Consider the following 10,742-nt stretch of genomic DNA (forward strand, 5'->3'; position numbering starts at 1 on the left):
TTCAGAGTGCTGGTATTACAATCCTGTACTCCACTATGGGCAGGAGGTTTTATTCTTAATTAAAATATGTATGTATGCATGTATGTATTGTGTGTGTGTGCATGTGTGTGTGTGCGTGTGTGTGTGTGTGTGTGTGTGTGTGTGTGTGTGTGTGTCCATGTATATCAGGTCAGAGGACAACTTGCAAGTGGCTTCTCTCCTCCTGATATATGTGGGGGGAGCATGGCGTGGAAATCAAACTCAAGCGATCAGAGATCAGATTAGGCAGGGAAAAGAAAGACAAGAAGGAGACAGCATGTAGCCACCAGGGAGGTATAACTCCCGGACATTCTCCAGTAAGACAAGGCCATGTGGAGATACACAGATAAAGGGAAATGGATTAATAATTAAGAGGGAGCTAGCCAAGAGGAAGCCTAAGCCATTGGCTAAACAACTGTAACTGATATCAAGTCTCAGAATAGTCATTTCATTAAGTGACTACAGGACCCCGTGGGAGGAAGAAAGCTGGCCCACTGGGACCAAGGTAGATGAAAAAAATCTCTTTCAACATACATATACAGAAAGATACATAGATACATGGGTACATACATAGATACATGGATAGATACATAGATAGAGGGATACATACATAGATACATGTGTGCAAATAGTTAAACAGACATGGGCGCATGTGTATAGACCATTTGGGGGAGGATTCGTAGAAGCAAGCTTATAGAAGAAGGAGCTGAGAGGTCAGTATGCTTACTTCTAATGATCATCTTTCTAGTGAAAAAACTTACCCAGATCTGCAGCTATAATTTTTTTAATTTAAAATTATTCGGATTAGAAAAATTATAGCCCCATGCAACTCAATGTATCCATCAAAATCATTTGTAATAAAATAATAGTAGTGACATGAATAAAATGGAGCTTTAAGCCTGCTTGGTTAATGCTCTGATGATGGTGGTGGTGACGATGGTGATTTTTGAGACAGGGCTTCATTATGTAGCTTTGGCTGTCCTAGAACTCACCATGTAGACCACAGTGGCCCTGAACTCACAGAGATCTGCCTGCCTCCACACCCAGCAATGCTTCTGATACGTATGCATAGACAACCCTCAAATCCAAGAATAACGTGGGTCTGTTGAGATGGCTCACGTGGATTGGGAGGATGATGGGATGGGCCAGCTCATAGCTGTGGTTCTGGGTCTGGGTGGTTGCTGGGTTGGTCAGCGCAGCAGCTCTCCTTCATCCTCAGCACCAGGGTGAGCTCTCCAGTACTTCCCATGTAGGAAGCAGCAAGGGGCGGGGCCCATTCCCCTGCTCCCAGGTCCTGAGGTCAGGCTCACCAGTACCTACAACACCAGGACCAGCCCTACTACGTTGCCTAGGTGAGGTGTGGGGGTCCCTTTGCCTAGTGCTGCAGCTAGTGCCAGGCAGCTCTTTCGCTCTAGTGGCCCCAGGGACCTACCACAGGCCTCGAGGGGCGTGAGAAGGGGCTTCTCTCCCTTGCCCACACCACGGTATGTAGATGAGGGGCGGGCTCAGTCTCTGAGGGGCGGGGCTCGGTCTCTCTGAGGGGCGGGGCTCAGTCTCTGAGGGGCGGGGCTAAGTCTCTCTGAGGGGCGGGGCTCAGCCTCTGGTGGGCGGGGCTCAGTCTCTCTTTCTCTGAGGGGCGGGGCTCAGTCTCTGATGGGCGGGGCTCAGTCTCTCTCTCTCTCTCTCTGAGGGGCGGGGCTCAGTCTCTGATGGGCGGGGCTCAGTCTCTCTCTCTCTCTCTCTCTGAGGGGCGGGGCTCAGTCTCTGATGGGCGGGGCTCAGTCTCTCTCTCTCTCTCTCTCTCTGAGGGGCGGGGCTCAGTCTCTCTCTCTCTCTGAGGGGCGGGGCTCAGTCTCTGGTGGGCGGGGCTCAGTCTCTGGTGGGCGGGGCTCAGTCTCTGATGGGCGGGGCTCAGTCTCTCTCTCTCTCTGAGGGGCGGGGCTCAGTCTCTGATGGGCGGGACTCAGTCTCTCTCTCTCTCTCTCTCTCTCTGAGGGGCGGGGCTCAGTCTCTGATGGGCGGGGCTCAGTCTCTCTCTCTGGGGGGCGGGGCTCAGTCTCTGAGGGGCGGGGCTCAGTCTCTAAGGGGCGGGGCTCAGTCTCTGACACTCCCATTTTCAGGGCCAGCTCACTCACACCACCATCAACAGGGTCAGCTCTCCTGCATTGCCCCGGTGAGGTGCAGGGCCCGCTCTCCTTAGCTCTGCGTCTGGTGAGGGGCAGCATCTGCCTCGGGTGGCAAGGGGCAAGGGGGGGAGTGCATCTTTCCCTCTCCCTCGGGTGGTTCACACTTTAAACCTCAAAATTTGGAAAGTGGAAGCAGAAGGAAACGGAGTTCAAGGCCAGCCCTTGGCTACATAAGGAGTTTGAGTACGCCTTGGCTACATGACACCCTGCCTCAAAAAACCCAGAATTCATTTGTGTCGGGTGCTAAGACCCCCATTCTGAAGCCATGGCCGGGGGCTATGGATGTGGGGGGCCTCACCCCCAACTCTTGCAGTCCACTCTGTGCCAACTCTAGACAGCCAGGAAACACCACGAGATATCCAGAGTTTAGAAGACGTATGCTGCTCTCTAAAAAATCCAAGTAATGTGTGTCCACAACATGACATTAGAATATCACTTCATGTTACAGAAAGGACATTAAGACCGTTATTTACATTGAAAAGCATGTGTCTTTCCCCTCTCCCTCTATTAAAGGGCCGAATCTCCCTTCTCTGGCATGCTGCTCGGAAGGGACACGGTGTCTCCGCTCCCAAAATCTAATACTCACACTAGACATCTCCCATGGGAGGGGACATATTGGGAGAAGTGGGAACGAGGGGGGGAGGGGATAAGCAAATGTGGACAGAGAAACCTGGCCTCTCCCCGACAGCTGCCCTGTGTAACCCATGGGTGACAGCTGGGGCTGTCTGCCTGTCCAGGCCTCTGGGATCAGGATGATGGTCCAGGGACACCTGAGTGTCTGGGGGCTTCTTGGATCCCTGGGGACAGATCAAGTGAGTCAGCAGCCCCTTTGTTTGGCAAAGGGAAGGGCCATGGTGGCCGGGTGGCCGGGTGGCTGGGTGGCTGGGTGACTGGGTAGGTATATAATGTAGGTGTGCAGGCAGGAGCTGGCTATCAGGGTGAGCTCCACTGCAGAGTCAGGCTTGGTTTGGAGCAATGGCTTCAATATTTAGGGCCTAAATTTTTGATCTGTTAGGAATTGACTTTGATAAAGATTAAAGAGGAAGGGGGGTTGGGTTAGTTTTTGCTTAGGCAGTTGAGACTAGATAGCTTGTAAAGTAATTCATTTTTTCTCTGTTGGTGTAAAATGCTACCTTTATTTTCTGCTAAATTCTCTTATAGTTTAAAACCAAAATGCCACATAATTTTCTTAAATCCTGCTTCTAAATATGCTTGTTTTTGTTGTTGTTATTTAACTTTTACAGGTTGTGGCTGTAGACATGATAGTTGCTTGGACAATGACACTGAGAAGGACGGGTAAGGGTTTTTTTTTCTTCCTACAATGTGTGGCTACACTTGTATATACGAGACAAAGGAGTAACAAGTGGTTACACACGAGGCCGGAGGCAGGGTGGAAAGTGCGGTTCAGAGGCTCTGGACAAGGGCTTAGCAGATGAGACAACTCGACAGCAAGGAGGAAGGCTGGAAACACGGCTCCCACCAGGACTAACAGCAATGGAGCAGACCCGAGAAAGTCCTTGAGCAAATGAGCCAAGAGGCGTGTAACCCGTAACAGGAAGTCTGGGTTCCTCTGTGCACTGTGCTGTTGGCTTCCCAGACTCCTCTGCTCCGCTCTGGTCTGCTTCCTTCCTTTCAAGTGTCCTTAATAAATCCTCTCACTTTGCTACTGTCCTCGTATCTCAGACCAATCCCTTGCTGAGTCACAAGAATCTTGGCAAGCACCCAACAAACCCCAATATCTGCCAGTATCAAGTATCAGAAAGAAGGTTCTAGATAAAGAAAGAGTGTCATAAGAGAGAGACAGAGAGAGAGAGAGACAGAGACAGAGAGAGAGAGATTTCCTTTAAACTGGGACAAGTTTTTCGAGGGGCCAACATTTATTTAACATATGTATTTAACACAGTCTTTCCATGTAGCCCAGGGTAATCTTGTGAATTGAAGTTACCAGAATTTTAAAAAAAAGTGCCTTCCCTGTGCTAACCATTCCACAGGACTGCCTACCTGGCTAGAACTTCATGGTTATAGAGATTTGGAGCATTGCAGATCTGGAGCCCAACCATCTTGGCTATTTTCAGGTTCCTAATAGCCATCGGTTGTCCATCTCTACATTTAAGCTAACATCTTTGTGACCTGTCCACCAACCGAAAGGCCAGGAAGTATGTCGTCAGATGACATCTGAGGCCTGTAGCAGACACGTGTCCATGCTGTTATCACCCGCTGCCCTGATGCCCCCGCCATGCTTTAACCTGCTGCCCTGATGCCCCTGCCATGCTATTTCAAAAGCACCATTATTGATAACTTTCTTGTGTTCTGTAGCTACAAAACTATGCGAAACTCTTACCACATGGAACACAGTACTTCGGACACCCTAACTTGGTGTCCCCAGGCCATTGGTGACTTTCATTTATTGGGTGAATTGAGAAGTGCATTTTTCTGTACTGCAAGCTGAAATCCCCCTGCTTCTACCTCCCGGGTGCTGGAATTACCCAGATGATAGCTAACATTTAAACTCTGGATTAAAGGACAAGGTATTTGCATCGGAAGATGCAGTATTCCAGATTGAATGGCAGTAACTTGTGCTAAGGTTCCAAGTAGGCAAGAGCTTTGCAACTTGGAGGAAATCAAAGATTGGAGACCAACCGGGTTCCAGGTAGAGTGCTATGTCTTGGGGATACCTGTTGAGTGTACTAAAGTCCCTTGTCCCCAAGAACTCAGTGTGGGAAGAAGACATGTAGACAAAAATGACCCACACATTAGCTCTTTGCTATTCTTTTCTAACTGTTTTACCTAATTTCTGCCTTACTGTCCACACCTCCTTCGAAAGCTTTTCAGGGCCAACTCTGCTCTGCCCCATGTCTACACTGGCTTGGGAGTCACTCACCCCTCCTAGAAATTTCCAGGGAGGGCGTGTTGGTTCCTGGTCCCTCCCTCTTTCCAGTTTGACTTCAGAAACTCAAAGGTCAGGGGAATGAGCGGATCGATTAGATACACATCTCACTGTGCCGATAAGTTGTGTCCAAGGGTGCCTAGTTACCGAGCTCGCCAGCACCCAGTTATGAATTTATGGCTCTGGGGGGTGAGCTAAAGGTCAAGTCGACACAGCTTTTTAATTTTCCAGATCACCACCACCAAGAGCGATCTTCAGTTTCCAGAAGTACCCAGAGTCAGGGTTCCATCTGGCTGACTTTAAACTCTCCTAGGTGTCTTCTCTTTCCCCAGATGGGAGGAGGTGGCTGGGACACCCCCAGCATCTGCAGCCTTGGGGACGGAAGGCATTTCTGTGATTGCTGGGCTTGAGAGGAGAGGGAGCTATCTCTCTTGAGAAAAAGAACGAGGGAACACAATTTGCAAGAGTAAAGGTCACCGGCCCCGTGATGACAGTTTTCCTGTAGGTTCCTAAATAACTATTATAAATTGTAATAGGTGCTGCCCAATAGAGAGGATGTGCTTATTTATGTCTTTTGGAATTTGAGGGCTCATAAAGTGGGGTTACCACACACCGAGGGGGCTGTTGGCAATGTGTGGGAGTATCCAGGTTGTCATGGTGATTGGTAGATGGGGGTCTGGCTACTTTTCTACTTCCACAGGGCAAACACCAGAGCAGTCTCCCAGGATGGTGGCGCTAACTTGTCTCTGTCTTCATTCACTATGGTCCAAGCACAAATGAGGCTCTGAACACTCTAGGTTATACACTCTCCTGGCTACTACCTTCTGGGGGCTTCCTCATGCTCTCGGGGAAAGCTAATCTCCACAATCACCTGCACACCAGGCCCTAGAATGCTCAGTGTCCCTTATTCCCAGTTTCCACTCTTACATCCTCCCTCCCCTTCCTCTTCTGCTGTGTGTTCAGGGCATAGCAGCCTCCGCGCTGTTCCTTAAATGTAGCAGCCCATCCCCTGGCCTCGGTATCTTTGCGTACACGGTCCCTTCTGCCTGGTGAGCTCTTCCTGCAGTCGCCTATGACTTATACTTTCCTTCCTCTAGGCCTCTGGTGACGTATTACCTCAGAATGGTCATTACTGACCAGCTTTTAAAATCTGCAACCCTCCCATGCCGTAGCCCCTTCTGAAGCTTCTACACCTTTGTTGATTTTATCAGATCAGTATGCAGTATTTTAATTTTTTATTAATTTATTTTTTATATTCTGATCCCAGTTCCCTCTCCCTCCTCTCCTCCCACTGCCCCCCTCCCCTCACTTCTCATCTGCCCCTCAGAGAGGGTAAGGCCTCCTCCCCTAGGAAGTCTACTAAGTCTGTCCCATCATCTGGTTGAGGCAGGACCAAGGCACCTCTCCACCCCACACCCCTGTGTCTAGATTGAGCAAGGCATCTCTCCATATAGAATGGGCTCCACTAAGTCAGTTTGTGCAATAAAGTTAGGTCTTGGACCCACTGCCAGTGGCCTCATAGATTGACCCAGTCACACCATTGTCACCTATATTAAGGGAGTCTAGTTCGGTTTTATGCAGGTTCCCCATTTGTCAGACCCAAGGCAGTGCCTGGCTAGCTCAGTCGGTAGAGCATGAGGCTCTTAATTTATTTTTTAAAAAATGGTAACAGGCATTGAACACAGGTCCATTCATATACCAGGCGAGTGTTCATCTCATGAGCCCCTCGGTGGATTTTTTTTTTGGCATACATTATTTAAAAGGAAGGCGTTAATTATGACAGATGCAGACAATATTTTGATTATATTCGTCTCCATTGCTCTTTTGTAGATCTCCTTCCTCCCTCTTTCGCATCCATAGCGGCTCCGTTTTAGACCACGACTCCGCCCCTTTCATACATACGAGAGAAAACACCATGGCCTCAGCGTATTTGTGATGGTTAGTTTTTATTGTCGAGTCAAGTGGATTGCGAGACACCTAAGGGATTAGTGCTGTGGACTTCTGGTGTGTTTATGAGGGCGTTTCCAGATCTGCTTAGATAAGGAGTGGTGAGTCCCCTATGGGAGCCGTGATCGCTGGGATCGCTGACAGGGGTAAAAGGTAGGAGATGGGTCACAGGGGGGCATGTCTGAGATGCCCTACTCCGCTCCTGTGATCCCTCTTTGCTTCATGTCAGCCTCGATGTGAGCTACCCTGCTCCTCCATGCCCTCCCTGTGGTGAGGGGGTGAAATGGCTGAAGCTGGGCCAAATCAACCCTTTGAAGGTGCTTTGTCAGGGGTTGGGGTCCCAGCGACAGTAAAGGTAACGCATACAGTAGTCTCCTTTGTACATGTCTCTCTTCCTCACTGGGACAGAGCACGCGGAGGCTTTTCTGTTCGCGGAAGTGCCCTCAGCACTCAGGACAGCGGGTGTCTCGCGCTCAGGAAGTACAGGCAGTTCTCGACTTACCACAGTGAGACCACTTACGTCTCAGGCTCTTCTGCAGACGCCTAGTCTTAGTGAAAACAGCAAAACGTACATGCACTCTGATTTTCCAAAGCTGGACACTCGCTCAGCCTTTCTTAGCGCGGAGAGAATAAAAAGGACTTCATTGATGTAGCGTTGATTTGGGGGCCTGACATCTTCTTCCACATCAACAAAAGCGAAAATGATAGCATTTATGTCATGTTGCTTTACACTTGCCCCCTTCTTGGTAGTTAGTGAAGTCCCCAGGGCGGAGACAGGGCTATGGCTTGGCACGCTCTGTACCCACGTGTCTCCTTGACAAAGACAAAAACGCTAACTTTGGCAGGAAGGGATTTTAGCTGTCGAAAGCCTCGCAGTCTCTACTTCTACACTTTCCAGCAACGACAGTCTGGAAACCACACGGGCATCTCCCAGGCATCAACCCCAGATCTCACACAGTGACATACTGTCTTCAGCTCCCGCGTGTGTGATGTGTGTGAGCGGGAACTTAGTGCTGCTGCTGGACTACAGGACGTGTGACAGACAGGTAGGGATGTGATGGCTCCTGCTCCAGGGGGAAAATAACGCAGCCATATCGGAAAATGCACCCCGGTCAGATTTGCATTTTGTGTCAGAAAGAAACACTGAAAAAACAAAGCTCCAAATTTGGGACCGACACTTAGAGTCATTTCTTGGCGTGCCTCTCAGGCTTCTGCTATGAAAACCTAAGAGTTAGACTTCATCTCTCCATTTACTGGCAGGCCTACAACACAAAGAACGTCTTGTATTTTGGAAGATATGTCGGAGTAGGGCCTGCCGTCCCAGCTACTAGGGACGCTGAGGAAGGAGGGTTTTGAGTTTCAGGTCTGCCTGGTTTGCAGAGAGGACATTGTCAGTATGATTCTTTTGGTCGCTAGTGACTAGAAACATAACCCTCAGTAATTAAGCAAGCAAGCAATTGTTGGCTCGTAAAATGCAAAAGGCTGCTAATTTTAGGCATATCTGGATTTAGGTAATCAATTAACAATGCCTCAGCATGCACGGTCAGTATGCATAGTCTCTGCAGTTCTTGGGGCTGGTTTATCTCCTCACGGAGTGATCCCTCGTCTCAAGGGCAAGATGTCTACTGTGGATTCTCATTTCCAATCTCACAATTCCAAGACTATTAGAAGGAGAGCGAAAGATTTCCCTTCCTGTAAGTTGGAATATGTGTCCTGAGCTGATACTCAGGCTCATCTCCAAACTGGTCTCCACTTGGGGGAGGTAGGGGGAATGAGGGCGGAGGGCTAGGTTATGAGAACTCCCTGGGGTCACATCTCCCACTGCAGCCGTAAGGAGATTCAGTCCTCCAGAGAGAGTGGGTTTATTGCGCGGGTGATCAAAGAAGGGTGGGTGTGATGGCAAGTTGGCCTGATAAAGAAATATCTTCTATGGAAGAAAAAGAGCAGCTTTAGGGAGGTGAGGGAAGACAGAAGAACGGGAAGGATGCAGAGAGATCAGAGGGTGGGGGGAGGGGAGGGCCGTGGGATTCTGACACATAGTATTGATGTGGGTGCTACACCAAGCAAGCACTGTATTCAGAGTTAATAGGCAGAAGAAAGGAAGCTAACGACAAGGCGCTGGCCCACCTGGACCTCTAGGTCCACCTGTGCGGTAGGAGACACTGGAGTGTGTAATGTGAAGACAGCATCGACCTCAAGTATCGTGACTGTTGCAGGCAATGGCTGCTACAGAGTTGGGAAGGGAGAAATAGAAACCACAGTGGAAGAAGAGTTCCTGGGGGTGGTGTGTGAGTGTGAGTGTGTGTGAGTATGTGTGCGAGAGTGTGTACATGTGTGAGTGTGTGCACGCACGTGTGTATATGTATGTGTGTAAGTTGTGGTTATGTGTGAGTGTGTGAGTGAGTGTGTGTGAGTATGTGTGCAAGAGTGTGTACATGTGTGAGTGTGTGCACACACATGTGTATATGTATGTGTGTGAGTTGTGATTATGTGTGTATGTGTGTGAGTGTGTATGTGTGAGTGAGTATGTGTGAGTGAGTATGTGTGAGTGAGTATGTGTGAGTGTGTGTATGCGTGCAAGAGTGTGTGAGTGTGATTGTGTGTATATGTGTGAGTGTGTGTGAGTGTGTGTATGTGTGTGAGTGAGTGTGTGTGAGTATGTGTGCATAAATGGTGTGTGTGTGACCCTGCAAAGCAAGGTGACCGGATGAGAGAAGACAGGAAGTTGCTCATGGGATTCACTGCTCTTGAGCCCTATGAAGAGAGCAAAGCACCCCAAATATACTTTATTTTTAAAAGCCAATCTTACTGTTTTTTAGAAACATATGTATCATTTGAACAGAAGCCAACAGGTAATTTTATTTTTTAAATTAAAATAAATAATTTTTAAGCGATTAGGTTTTCTAAATCAACCAGTTTGATTTCATTTAGGCAAAGAGGTTTGGTGAGAATCAGTGTTGTGTTGGTGGGAATGAGGAAGAGCAGGTGGCTGACCAGAGTGGTCCCTGGGGAGACCTCGCTCTGTCTCTGGCCACCTCATTGCACCCCATTAGTTTCTGTAGTTAGCTGAGTGATTGATTATCCATCTGTCTATTCCACTTACAGCTTCCATGCATATACCCCTAAAGTAAAAGAACAGACCATACAGCACCATATGAGCCCACCTGCATCTCACCATCACTTTGGTTAGCATCAGTATCAAACGCTGTACTGGGATGTGTTTGCTTCAGTACCAAACGTTGTCCTGAGATGTGTTTGCATCAGTACCAAACGCTGTACTGAGATGTGTTTGCATCAGTACCAAACGCTGTAATGGGCTCCAAAACTGTACTTACTTGCCTGCAGTACTGTGTGGAAGAATATCTTTATTACTTTTTGTTTCATGATGATACTATGCAAAATAATGCCAACATTGAGAGGCAATAGCCCCATTTGCAGAGTCCTATGATTTTTTTTATGGCTTTGAAAAGCCTGATCTATGTTCAAAATGTTTCACTTTACGAGGAGACACTGGGGTTGGTATGCCGAGATAAAAGTCGCCTGTCTTTTGAACTTCCCCATGCTTTGGCTCTGTTGCTGGCCCACCCGAGCTCAGCACTTTGCAAAGAAGTCCCCAGTGAGGCCACCACTCTCTCCCTGACACACACAGCCTGTGTGGGCTCCACTCAGGAGCCTTGCTGAGGTTTAATTATCCACATATGGCA

Source organism: Mesocricetus auratus, unplaced genomic scaffold (assembly GCF_017639785.1).
Source record: "Mesocricetus auratus isolate SY011 unplaced genomic scaffold, BCM_Maur_2.0 Super-Scaffold_100023, whole genome shotgun sequence".
Classification (NCBI taxonomy): Eukaryota; Metazoa; Chordata; class Mammalia; order Rodentia; family Cricetidae; genus Mesocricetus; species Mesocricetus auratus.